Raw genomic sequence first — 14568 nt, 5'->3', positions numbered from 1 at the left:
TCTAGAATTTGGTTTCCAAACATGTTTTTAGATTGGATAGTACTACATAGTTTCATTACAGGCTTCCTGATTCAATGTTTACGTTGAAAGAGGAAAAATATTTTGTACTGACAGAGAATCAAGAGCAGATGTACTCCAAGGTCTCAAGCACACGTTTTAACTTACATTTGTATGCTGTGACGGACTATCTCAGAGCCGAAAAGTGATCTGTATTCACTAATTGTAGGTGGTTTGGTAGGTTTTGCATATAAAAATAATGTTTGATGTGTTAACTGCTGTTGGGTTTCCCCTCTCTCTTCCTATGTTTTGTGTGTTTACTTCATGGGCTTATTTAAGGTTGAATGTGGAGCTATCTCACGTCCTAGGCTGCACTGGTTTTTACACCCATAAGTTTCCTTAGGAAATTTAATGTGGCTCTTAAATTCCACTGCTGGAGCACAGGTCCGTGGAAACAGGACAGTTGCCAGGTAAATTTGATTAAGTTGGAATGTCAAGGTGGATTATTTGAGAGTCAGGACCTCCAAAATAGATCCACTTTGGTGTAAAAAAAAAAAAAAAAAAAAAATTCCTGACTGCACATCTACGTTGCTGTAACATGCCGGAAGGTTGCCAGATCTCCACTTCAATTGGTGTGTGTATAAACTGCTTACATATGCAGCCTAAAGGGAGTGATTTCTGTTGAGTGGTTGGCCGAGTGTCAACACAGCTAATTGTCATTTCTAGATAACAAATCATAAACACGGTTGGTCCCCTAGAAATGAAGGTTAACTGCATGGGGCAGAATGGTGTAAAACGTGGGTTGCAAAAATCAATGCCTGCAGGGGCTAGGTTCCTGTGATAATGAGTGAGGTGGGCCTGGTGTCAGGGGGTGAGGAAATGGTGGGGACTGTGAGGATTGGAGGGGGCCCGCCTCATCTGAAGGGGCACCTGCTCCTTAACTCTGGCTCTCCCCTGCCCTTCCTCCATGAGGGCTCCATGTTGTCTGATCTGTTAATTTTTTTGCAAAACAAGCAGGAAATTCAGACTTTTATTTGAAATCTCTCAAACTCTAAATGTTGGCTTGAATTTCTTAAAACACCATGCACTCAGAGTCTAAAGACTTCAGAAGGCCACATATGGCCACTGACTGCCATTTTGAGATCCCTGAATTAGGCGATTCTTTGAGAAGAAAAGAACCTCCTGACTTCCCACTTAGACGCTTTTTAGCTTCCCCCCCCTGCCCCCACAAACCTCAGTGGGTGTCTTTTTTATAACAGAACACTGGACTAGGATTTGGGAGACTGGATATGCCAACTCTCCATTTCCTAACTGCATGACACAGGGAAAGCCCTTAATTTCTTACATCCTTGGCTTTATAAATCTATCAATTCATAATATATATTTCATTACTATCTCACGGATTAAATTCACCCAACTGATATTCATTGAAAATGTACTTGAGCATATCCTATTTTATTTAATCCTCAAGAAGGCTTTATGAGGTAGATATTTCTAACATGTGTGTAGAGATAAAGAAACAGATTCTGCAAACTAAGGAAATTGCTCAAGGTCATAGAGCTAATTGGTGATGGAGTGGAAATTCAGACCAGACCTTCTGATTTTTAGTTCTGCTTTCCATTGCAAAAGCAATTCTTAAAATAGATAAAAAGCTAAAATCCATTTAAATCATCACTGTCATCATCAACAGCAACAACAACAACAACAACAACAACAACAACAACAACATTATTTTGGCCTTTTCTTATCCAGCCTCTTAATACTGACTTTATAAACAGAATCTGACCAGGTCAATTTACTATATCTCTCTAGGTCTCAATTTTCTTAACTCTTAAATGGCAGAAGCAAAACTTGAGCAAATTTGCATTTTGAGGGCTGTATTTAGCTTAGTAGTGTTTGGTTGGGCCTAAATGCATTTTTTTAAAAAGCAGGTTATTTACATATAACTGACATGATATAAAGCAACATATTTTAAGTGTACACTTTGATAAATGTCATCACATGAACACACCCATAAAACTATTGCCACAATCAGGATAATGAACATATCTATCACCCCCAAAAGCTTCCTTATGACTCATACTTCTGTGATCCATTTGTGTCTCTCCACACCTTGCCCCAGGTCACTATGGATCTGTTTTCTTTTGCTATACATTTGTTTGTTTTATACAAATGGGATCATATAGAATGTAATTTTCTTTACATCTGGCTTCTTTCAATAAGCTTAGATATTTTGCTATCCATGCTATGATGTATATCATTATTGGTTCATTTCTTTTGATTGCTGAGTAGTATTCCACTATATGAATGTACCATAGTTTGTTTATTCACTCACTTGTTGATGAACATTTGAGTTGTTCCAGGTTGGGGCTTTTAAAAATATAACTGCTATGACCATTTGTGTGTACATCTTTATATGAACATATATCTTTCATTACTCTGTCAAAAAAGCCTAGGAGTGATTTGGCTGGGTCCTACTGTAGGTGTGTATTTAAACTTGTAAGAAACTGTCAAAATATTTTTCAAAGTTCTACCATCTTACTTTCCCACCAGCAGTGTAAGAAGAGTTCCAGTTTCTCCCCATTCTTGTCAACACTTGGATGCACAGTCTTTTTTTCCATTCTAATATGTAAGCAGTGGTACCTTATTATGATTTTAATTTGAAGTTCCTTAATAATTCATGATGCTGAGCATCTTTTCATGTGTTTATTTGCCATCTGTATATCTTCTTTGGAGATGTATCTAAGTCTTTTGCTTATTTTTATTGTGTTGTTTTTTAATTATTCTTTGAGCTTCATAGTTTTAGCTTTTACATTTATGCTTTAATTTATCTCAAGTTAATTTTTCTTTATGCTATGGAGTACAGATTAAGGTTCATGTTTTCCCCAGTTGGTTCAGCATAATTTGTTAGACTTTTATTTTTTCATTGAATTATACTGGTGCCTTTGCAGAAAAATCATTGTCTAAATATGTGTGATCCTATTTCTGTACTCTGTATTCTGTTCCATGGGTACACTTTTCTGCCTTTATGGCATATTTATAGTATCGAATCTTTTAAGGTGTATATAGCTCTCCCCTTATTTAGGTCTTCTTTCATGTCTGTCAATAGTATTTTGTAGATTTTTCAGTGTAAGGGTCTTTTTAATTCTTTCATAAACTTTATTTGTAGGTTCTTTATGGTTTTTGGTGCTATTGTAAATAAAATTTATTTTAAAATTTTATTTCCAATTGTTTATTGCTAATATATAGACATACAATGGATTTTGTATATTGAACACGTATCCTGAGGCCCTGCTAAATTCACTTATCAATTAAGTAGTAGGGTTTTAAAATTGTTGTTGTGTTAGGCCATGTGAGGTGGGTCACACCTAATTCCGGCATTTTGGGAGGCCAAGGCAGGAGGATCACTTGTTGCCAAGAGTTCAAGACCAGCTTGGGCAGCAAAGCAATACCCCTTCTCTACTAAAAATTTAAAACAATTTAGCCAGGTGCAGTGTGGCCTGTGCCTGGAGTCTCAGCTACTTGGGAGGCTGAGGTGGGAGAACCCCTTGAGCCCAGGAGTTTGAGCTGCAGTGAGCTATGGTCACACTACTGTACTACAGCCTGTGTGACACAGCAAAACCCTGTCTCAAAAAGAACACACACACACACACACACACACAAACACCAAAACCCCAAAATGTTGTTGTGTTGATTCTTTTGAATTTTCTGTGTCCACTATCATTACCTACCAAAAAATAGAATTTTACTACTTTCTCAATATTTTTGCCTTTTATTTCTCTTTCTTGCTTTATGCAAGACATGCATGACATGGCGAATACCTCCAGTGTGATATTAAATATAAATGGTGACAGTTTACATCCTTTGCATTGTCCCTTACATTATATGGACCATTTTTAACATTTCACCATCAATTATGATGTTAACTCTAGGTTTCCCTTAGAAGCCTCTTTTTTTTTTTTTTTTTTTTTTTAAGGCAGCCTCACTCCATCACCCAGGCTGGAGTGCAGTGATCTTGGCTCACTGCAATCTCCACCTCCTGGGTTCAAGCAATTCTTGTGCCTCAGCCTCCCAAGTAGTTGGGATTACAGGCATGCACCACCACGCCCAGCTAATTTTTGTATTTTTAGTAGAGACAGGGTTTCACCATGTTGCTCAGGCTGGTCTCGAACTCCTGGTCCCAAGTGATCCGCCTGCCTCAGCCTCCCAAAGTGCTGGGATTACAGGCGTGAGCCACTGTGCTTGACCCCTTTAATCAGATTTTTCAGAGGTTCTCTTGCATTTCTGGTTTTATGGGAACTATTTTAAAATATATAAATGGGTGCTGGATTCTTTTTCAAGTGCTATTTTGCAGTCGTCATTAGGTGATTTTCTTTTCTTGAAACGTCTTTTATCATAATGTCTTGGTGTTTGGGACATAGAAGCTTATACAGTGAATTAGGAATTGTTCCCTCCTTCTCTGTTTTGTGAATGAGTTTGCCGAATGTTGGAATTATTTCTTCCTAAAATACTTGATAGAATTCACCTGTAAAGTCATCTGGGCTAGGGATTTTCTTTGTGAAAATGTTTTAAGATTTCAGTTGTCTTTTGTAGGTACATAGCTATTTAGGTATTTTATTTATTCTTCTATCTATCCATTGTGGTGAGTTGTGTTTTTCAAGGAATTTGTCCATTTCATCTACAACTTCATGTGTTGGTATACAGTTGTTATTCATAGTAGTCCCTTGTTGTCCTCTGTTGTCTGTAGAACCTGTGGTTATAGTCTCTCTCTCTCATGCCCTATGTTGGTAATTTGTAGGCTTTTTCTCCTCTTATTTTCTTTGATATCACTAGGAGTTTCCCGATCGTATTAATATTTTCAAAGAAAAGACTTTTATCTTTCTTGATTTTTATTTACTTGTTTTCTATTTCATTAAATTTTCTTCTTATCCTCATTACTTTCTTCTGCTCACTTTGGATTTACTTTGCTCTTCCTTTTTAAGCTTTCTAATATGGATGCTTAAATCATGATTCTAGCTCTTTCTTGTTTTCTAATATAAATATTTAAAATCATGAATTTTCCCCTTCATACCACTTTAGCTGCATCTCTCAAATTTCAATAGGCTATGTTTCCTTATTTAGTTTACATATTTTCTAATTTTTCTTGTCAATTATTCTTTGGTTCCAGAGTTATTAAATTGTTGATTAATTTTTTAAAGTAAATGGATTTTCTACGTATCTTTTTGCTATTGATTTCTAATTTACTTGACTTGTGGCTAGAGAATATAGTCTATTATTTCAATCTTTTGAAATTTATTGAGACATTTTATTGCTTAGCAGATGGTCTATCTTGATGAACGTTATGTAAGTGCTTGAAAAAAATGTGTTCTTTAGTTGTTGGATGTAGCATTTCATAAATATCTACTAAATCAAGTTAATTGATAGTGTTCCCATCACTTATATACTTACTGATTTTCTATATTCTTGTTCTATCATTTACTGAGAGAGAAGTACTCGAGTCTCCAACTATGATTGTTCATTTTCTATTCTCCCTTTACTTTTGTCAATTTTTGCTCTGTAAGCTCTATTTTTAGGAACATACATACAAACACACGAAAATTTAGGATTTTTATGTGATCTTAATGAATTGATTTTTAACTATTTGTCTTCTTTCTTTTTGTGTTTTTAACAGTGTCTCTTTTTAATTTTATTTTAAAAATTCTAAGTTGACACATAGTAGTTGTACAGTTTATGGGGTACATAGTGATGATGCAATACATGTGATATATTGTTCTCTCTGATGATAGTAGAGACACGATAGTTTTTTAAATGGTAACTGTTTGTATGGTACATCTTTTTTTATGCTTTTGCTTTCAGCCTATGTCTTTATATTTAAACTGTATTATCTCTTGAGTGCTGCACTTCCCCTCCCAGTAACCTTGGACTCTGCTCCCATTGAAAGAACCCTTCCATGAAGCTCACAACAAGACCTCATCAAATGTGAAAGCTATAGCTGTAGTCTATCCAGTTACTTCAGATTCCTCATACCAAGAGACCCATCATTGAATAAAGGAATTACCATCCTGGCAAGAGTAATTACCCCAATCATCAGCAAGGGGATGCTGTTTTTTGGACAGTAATCCTTTGCTACACATGGTATGGCCACACAGAACCTTTAACGATCTATCCTGTGATTCTCTGACTGATGGAATGAATTGCCATTAATTTCATATAACACTTTTTCCCACTGCAGACACCCTCCAATAACATAGGGGCTCCTGGCTTAAATGGGCCAAAGCAGCAACAAGTTGGACAACAATTCGTACCATGGCTTGGTTCTGCAGAAGAGCTTTTTCTTTAATGTACTCACTGTGTCATAGAGAACGTCTTCTGAGGGTCTGACCTTTCATTTACTCGGTGTATTCTGGGTCAGAAAACTGGTCCTAGCCTAGAACTGATAAACTACTGTGATATTTTATCAGGGAAGCTGTCTTTCACCTCCTTGATTTCTTGTAGCCAAATGTTTTGAACAATGCCCTTGTTGGCTGCCTACACATCTATATATCTTGCCCCTAGGAATACTGTGTTCTATAACCATCTCCAGACTACCCTGGCGGCCTTTGCAATCTCACTGCTCATCACATTGATTGTGTCCCTGCTGCTTTCACCTGGCCTTTATTTTGGGATATTATCATCTTTATTACTATTAAAAATTCCAGTTTCGTAACAGCATTTCTTACCTTCAGCTCCGGCCTGGCCTACAGAGGAGAGCCACTACTGAGCTTCTCAGTGATGCCAGTGTCCTCCCATAATCCAGTCCCCTTTTCCACATCTATTTCATGATTTCAATGCTTTCAGTATTTAGCTTCATCACCTTAAATAACATATAGCTACATCTTAATATTTCAGTGGCAGGTATTACCTATTGACTTTCCACTATGAAATATGACCTCTCTTTTACAACCACCACCACCACCAGCACCATACACTTCCCATCCTTCTGTGCTCCCACCATAATTAGATCATAATTTTGGTTAGATTCAGTGTTTATAATAGTATGTCTATGCAATCTCTATTGACAGCTAAGCCATGTAATATACAATGTTTACATTTGTCTTTTTTGTATAATTTCTTGCGTTCCATGGAACTAATAATTGTCTTATTTTTGTGTTTATTTAGTGATTTCTATATGCTCATCACTACTTCATTCCAAAACTCTTCCTCAAAAGTGAAAGTCTCTTTCAGGCCTAAATCCATCTAGTAGTCTATTCTATGATAACTTCTCTCCCAGAGCCTTAGACCTGTTCCAATCTTGGCTAATTGTCTCTAATCAGCTATTTGGGTTTCCTCCTGGAACCTCCCTTCCTTCTTATCACTTTAGGAATTTCCTTCACTTCTCTTTTTCCTAGATTTCGTGGGTTTTTTTTTTGGGGGGGGGTAGGGGTAAGTGTTGCTTTCTTGAGTAGCTAGAGTTTATTCTCTGTTAGTGTCTTTAGAAAGGGTGTATGGTAGGCTGAGATCTTCATATCTGAATCCTCGAAACTTATTAATACGTTATCTTATGTAGCAAAAGAGAGTTTGCAGATGTGATTAAGGTAAAAATCTTGTGATGGTGATATTATCCTGGATCATCCAAGTGCATCCTATGGTAATCTGAAGGGTCCTTATAAGAGTGAAGGCATTGTGAAGATGGAAGCAGAGAGAGTTGAAGATGCTACATTGCTCATTTTGAAGATAGATATTGTTCTCAGCTCCAAGCCCACCCTTTAATGTATGCTCTATGATAAACGATGGAATTTCTTTAAGCATTTCTCCTTTACAGTGAGCTTTTAAAATAGAGGACTCTAGAGGGATATTGCAAGAGGAAAAGCCTTCTTGCAGTTTCCAGCATGGGCCAAGTGGTGTGAGTGTGAGAATATTTGATGGAGGCTGCCTCGGCTTCAGGCCCAGAACCCACTTGCTCTGCAATCTTCTAGCCTTGGCCTGATGATAATATTTCTCACAGCCTTCTTGACATGAAAACCAGAGCTTAGCCGGGCGCAGTGGCTCACGCCTGTAATCCCAGCACTCTGGGAGGCCCAGGCGGGCGGATTACCTGAGGTCATGAGTTGGAGACCAGTCTGGCCAACATGGTGAAACCTCCTCTCTACTAAAAATACAAAAAAAAAAAAAAAAAAAAAAAAAAAAAAAAAAAAAAAAGCCAGGTGTGGTGGCTAATTGTGCACCTGTAATCCCAGCTACTTGGGAGGCTGAGGCAAGAGAATCGCTTGAACCCAGGAGGCAGAGGTTGCAGTAAGCCTATATCGCGCCATTGCACTCCAGCCTGGGCAACAGAGAGAGACTCTGTCTCACAGAAAAAAGAAAGACAGACAGACAGACAGACAGAAAGAAAAAGAAAGAAAGAGAGAGAGAGAGAGAAAGAAAGAAAGAAAAAGAAAGAAAGAAAGAAAGAAAGAAAGAAAGAAAGAAAGAAAGAAAGAAAGAAAGAAAATTAGAGCCTCAATGTGGCTTGCATGCAGTCATCAGTGGTTGAGAGGGTCACACACTGAGAAGCTGCTCCTTCTGTAAGTCCCTAGAGCCCACCTGCAGCCGCAGGGTGGGAAGAGTGAACACAGAAGCTGCTGCTTCTTTGCAAGCTCCACATTGCCACATGTTTTGAAGGCTTCCTGCCCACACCAGACTTTCACTGCATGCCCATACCATTAGTTGCTACTGCCCTGCTAGAAATTTAGGAAATTTCCTTTGCATTTCTCCTGAAGGTGGCCTATCATTTGCCTTACTCTGGCGATACCAGCAAACTCCTCTACTGTCCAGTGGTTGACCATGCCTTCTCCAATGAGGTCTGAACCCTTTCCAAGTTTGTAATTCTTTAGGTAATCTCCCTTAGGGTACCATAGATAGTTGCTTTATATTTTATGATGATTCTTTATATCATAGTTAATATTTCTTTCTTTCTGTTAAACTTCTGCTTAATCTACTGTGTGGTTTCTATGTCTTGATTGGACCCAGATTGCTACTGTAAATCTTAACATAGGTATATACCTGTGAAACATCATCACAATCAAGATAATGAACAAATCCATCACCCCCATAAATGAATGTCTCTATGCCCATCTGTCATTCATCCTTCCATTTCTCTGACCCCAGGTAAACAATGATCTATTTTTTGGTCACTGTAGATTAGTTTGCATTTTCTAGAATTTTATGTAAATGAAATTATGTAGTATATATTCTTTTAAAACTCTTTTTTCACTCAGCATAATTATTTTGTTTTTCATCCCTACTATTACATACATAATAATTTATTTCTTGTGTTTGCTAAGTTTTATTATATGTCTATACCAGAGTTTTTCCACTCACTTGTTGATGAACATTTGGGTTGTTTCCAATTTTTGGCCATTATACATGTAATTACTGTGTGTTTTCATGTGTAAGTGTGTGGACATATGCTTTCATTTCCCTTGGGTAAAATACCTAGGAGTGGAATGGCTGGATTATATAGTAGATATAGATTTAGCTTTTAACTGCAAAACTATTTCCCAAAGTGTCTGTACCATTTTATATTCTCACTAGCAATACATGAAAGATCCAGTTGCTCCACATCCTTGCCAAAACTTGATATGGTTTATCTTTTTAATTTTAGTCACTGTATTAGGTATATAGTAGTTTCTGACTGTGATTTTAATTTGCATTTCCCTGATCATTAATGTTGTTCAGCATCTTTTAATGATTTTTTTTTTTTTTGCCATTCATATATCATCATTGGTGAAGTGTCTCTTCAATTATGTTGCCCATTTTTAAATGTCAGGTCGTTAGTCCTCCTATCATTGAGTTGTTAAGAGTTCTTTGTATATTGCCAATGTAAGTTCTTAGTCAGACATAAGTTTTTCAAAAATTTTCTCCTAATCCATGGCTTACCTTTTTATTTTCATAACAATGTCTTTTTTTTTTTTTTAAATTTTACTTTAAGTTCTGGGATACATGTGCTGGATATGCAGGTTTGTTACATAGGTATACATGTGCCATGGTGGTTTGCTGCACCTATCAACCCATCATCTAGGCTTAAGCCCTGCATGCATTAGGTATTTGTCCTAATGCTCTCCCTCCCCTTTCCCCCCACCCCCGAAGGGCCCCGGTGTATGATGTTCCCCTCCCTGTATCCATGTGTTCTCAAACAACATCTTTTGAAAAGCAAAAGATTTTAATTTTGAAGAAGTCCAATTTATCAAGTCTTTCCCCTCCCTCCCTCCCTCCCTCCCTCCCTCCCTCCCTCCCTCCCTTCCTTCCTTCCTTCCTTCCTTCCTTCCTTCCTTCCTTCCTTCCTTCCTTCCTTCCTTCCTTCCCTCCCTTCTTCTTTGTCTCATTCTGTCTGGCACCGTCTTGGCTCACTGCAGCCTCTACCTCCTGAGCTCAAGTGATTCTCCCACCTCAGCCTTTTGAGTAGCTGGAACTACAGCTGAAACTACAACAACCTTTACCTCCTGGGCTCAAGTGATTCTCCAACCTCAGCCTTTTGAGTAGCTGGAACTACAGGTGCCCACCACCACACCCAGCTAATTTTTGTGTGTTTTTGTAGAGACAGGGTTTCGGCATGTTGCTCAGGCTGGTCTCAAACTCTTGAGCTCAAGCAATCTGCCTACCTTGGCCTCCCAAAGTGCTGGGATTACAGGCATGAGCCACTGTGCTTAGCCTTATCAAGTTTTTCTTTTATACTTCATGGTTTTTGTGACATCAAGAAATCTTTTCCAAATCCAAGATTTCCTAAGATTTTCTCCAATGCTTTCTTTCAGTCTATAATGTCTATAATTATAGTCTATAATGTCTTGTAATAGCTTCACTAGCAATCCCTTATTCTTAAGTTTCTTGTTTATGAATTTCTGATGACACTACACGTATTATTTTTAATCTCGTTTTCTACTCATGTACAAATAGACCTAAGAGGCTAATGGAACAAAATATATGAAATCAAGATTGTGCTAGAAATTCAGGTTGTATGATCACTAAATTTATGCTTCTGTCCTATCTGATAATGTAGTTTTAGAGAAAAAACAATAATAACAATTTTTTGAGTAACATGCTAAATACTGTTTTTAAAAATATGTATATTTCTACAGAAATGGGGGTCTTGCTATATTGCCCAGGCTGGTCTCAAACTCCTAGGCTCAAGAGAGCCTCTCACCTTAGTCTCCCTAGTAGCTGGGATTATAGAAACAAGCCACCATGCCCAGCTCCCCAAACACTGTTTTGCGACTTTTGTATTCAAAGTATAAAATACATTATTTTATACTAAAAATGACTTTATATGATTGGTTCTATTATCTGTCTCTCCTTTTAGCAGGTGAGAATGTTGTATCTTAAAGAAATTAAACAACTTGTTCAGATCATCTAGCCAGCTCCATTTAATGTTAGAGTCTATTCTCTTAATCACTAACAATAATAGCTAATAAATATTGGCTGCTTACTGTGTGACAGGTACTGTGTTAAATTCTTTACAGGTATTAACTAATTTAATCTTCAGAACAAAGCTACAGGTAGGTATTATTATTATGCCTCTTTACAGATGAAGAAACTAAAATACAGGGACCCAAGGTCTCACAACTGTTAAGAGCAGAGCAGGATTTGAATCCATGCAATCTGGCTCCTGAGCCCTTCCTGGTAAGCATCACACTACACCGTTTCTCCAAGAATAATTAATGGTTGTATTTTTTGGGTAAATCAAGTGGATGGCACAAATGAGTCTCTCCTTCCAATAACTTTTTGAAACGAAAGATAGTTTTCTATTTAATGCTTCCCTTGGCACCTGACCCCACTGATTTGCTATTGTCCTGCTCTTATTCCATTTTCCCACTATGCCTCATAGTGATAATAAACAGAACTGTGTCTGCCAGTGCAAGAGGCCAGGGGAGATGAGTGCCTCCGTAAGTAGCAGGAACCTCAGCCAGTACCTCAGCTTGAGCCAGGCCCCTGGGAAATGAATAGCTTCACCTGGATTCTCTAATCCATTTGTGTCAACTGCTGGCTTCCTGAAAGAGAGGGCAGGGCCAAAAGAGGAGAGGAACATTTAGATTGCTTGGAGCTTTTTTCATAGCCCACCGGGGTGAGACAGCGGTATATAGTGTAGAGAGATATTTGAGTTGGGATGGAGTCCTGCCTTTTTGCTTTATTTTTTTGACTTTGGGCAAGTTTTAAAAACTCATTTCACTTAGCCCATTTGTAAAAAATGGATCAACCTTATTTTGATGATATAAATAGGTTCATGTAGTAAATAATAAAGAGAATATCTGCCATTTATTAGGTGCCTCTCTGTGCCAGATACTCATAAAAGCACTTGCTAGGAATTAACTCAGTTAACACTAACCACAGCATGAAATAGGTGCTGTTATTATCATCATCATTTTACAGGTGAGAAACAAAAGTATAGGGAGCTAAGATATTTGTCCATAGTCACTCAGCAGCAACCAAAGAAGCTGAAGCATGAGACCAAGCAGCCCAACTTCCCAGCCTGTGCTCTTAAACATTGGCATTTACTGAATTTGCATATATATATATATATATATAGCCTGAGTGCTGGCTTGGCTGCCCCACGTCTGTGTGACTGTGGGCAAGTCATTTACTTTCCGTTTGAATTTCAATTTCTAAAACTGTAATATGGGGATAATATATGTAAAACAGGTAAGTAGTATATACTTTTAATGACTCCTTTTAGTGTCAGTGGAGGATTTGTGAGCAAATGCATATAAAACACAAGGTAAACAGGAGGTATTTATATACATATATACACACACACACACACATATATTTTACACATATATATTCTACCTCTTTTACTTTTTTAAACAGGAAAAGCCTTTTCTAACACCCCCCACCCCAGCTTTTTTTTTTTTTTTTTGAGATTGAGTCTTGCTCTGTTGTCTAGGCTAGAGTGCAGTGACGCTATATCTGCTCACTGCAACCTCCACCTCAGCTTCAAGTAATTCTCATGCCTCAGCCTCCCAAGTAACAGGGATTACAGGTGCACCACCATGCCCGGTTAATATTTTATATTTTTTTGTAGAGATGGGGTTTCACTCTGTTGGCCGGGACGGTCTTGAACTCCCGATCTCAAGCAATTAACCCAACTTGGCCTCCCAAAGTGTTGGGATTACAGGCGTGAGCCACCGCGCCAGGCCACTTCTAACCTTTTCTTTGGAAACGTGTGTGCTATAGCTAAACTGAAGGAATCTGGGATGACTTAATGATGGTCCTTACCCAGGTCTGGACTGGCAGGTCTAGGTCCTAGTTTTGGCTCTGGCCAGCTTTGTGACCTTGGGCAAGGCGGTTTCACCCTCCTGAGTTCCACATTTCTCCTGTATAAAATGTTCAGGGGGGTGTACTAGTTAATTTCCAAAGCCCTTTCCAGGTCTCACATTCCTTATGTCTATGATTCTGTGATTAAGTTCCTGGAAGGTTAAGTACTGATAAAAGTGCCATTAAGTTCTGTATACTCAGCACTGGCAGCCATCTGTTACCTAAGATACCTGGGCCTAGGAGTTATAGGGTGGGGGCTGGGGGCAGGGTGGGTAGATGAGAAAGGCTCCTTGCCTGACAACTGTGTGTATTGACTGTAGACAACAGAGGACTGCCCAGCACTGTGCAGTGTGACTGAGTATCCTCTGATTTCTGGGCTGTGATATACTAAGACTGACCATCAAAGACTGTTTCCCAACAAGAGAATCTTGTGCAGTAAGTTCCTCAGGCAAGAAGCGAGATAATTGGGACAGGATTGAATAGATCTCAGGCAGAGAAACTTGGGGGACAGATCAATGTAGGTGATGAACTGGTTGACCCAAGGCCTCTCTGTCTATCATTTTTTGACCTCGGGTCAGAGCGATAGAAAGGGGGAAAGCTACCAACACAGCTCCTGCCATGAAGTCCTGGAGGAGAATAAGTGACTGTTTGTCCCGCATGGGTTAGTCATTCACCTGCCTGAAGGCAAAGGGCTGGGAGTCTGGAGTCCATGACCTGCTGGGACATAATTTGGGCTGCATTTTCCCCCCTTCTAATGTCTCAGCTCTCAGGGATCTGCTTTTCCTGGTGCCAAGGAGTATAGATGAAATTTTGTCCCTCCTCCGTGCACCCCTACAAAACAAATATGATGAAAAATTAATATTTTCCAAATGGTGACCTAACCTTTGCTCATTAATTGAGCTCCTATTGCATTCCAGGTACTGTTAGAGGCCAGTAAGATACCTAGATGATTGAGACAGAGTCCTTGCCCTCCACGAAGTGACTGTTCCTTTTAAAACCCTAAAGCTGGGTTCTTAGAGGCTACTGCAACAGCAACAACCCCCGAGTGAGTGCTTATCATGTGCCAGGCTCTAGTTACAGGCTTTTAGCTCTCTCAGTGGAAACAGCCTGAGTGCTGGCTTGGCTGCCCCATGTCTGTGTGACTGTGGGCAAGTCATTTACTTTCCCTTTGAGTTTCAATTTCTAAAACTGTAATATGGGGATAATATATGTAAAACAGCTAAGAAGTATATACTTTTAATGACTCTTTTTAGTGTCAGTGGAGGATTTGTGAGCAAATGCATATAAAACACAAGGCAAACAGGA

This window comes from Chlorocebus sabaeus, chromosome 20, assembly GCF_047675955.1.
Source record: "Chlorocebus sabaeus isolate Y175 chromosome 20, mChlSab1.0.hap1, whole genome shotgun sequence".
Lineage (NCBI taxonomy): Eukaryota > Metazoa > Chordata > Mammalia > Primates > Cercopithecidae > Chlorocebus > Chlorocebus sabaeus.
This window is presented reverse-complemented; position numbering follows the sequence as displayed.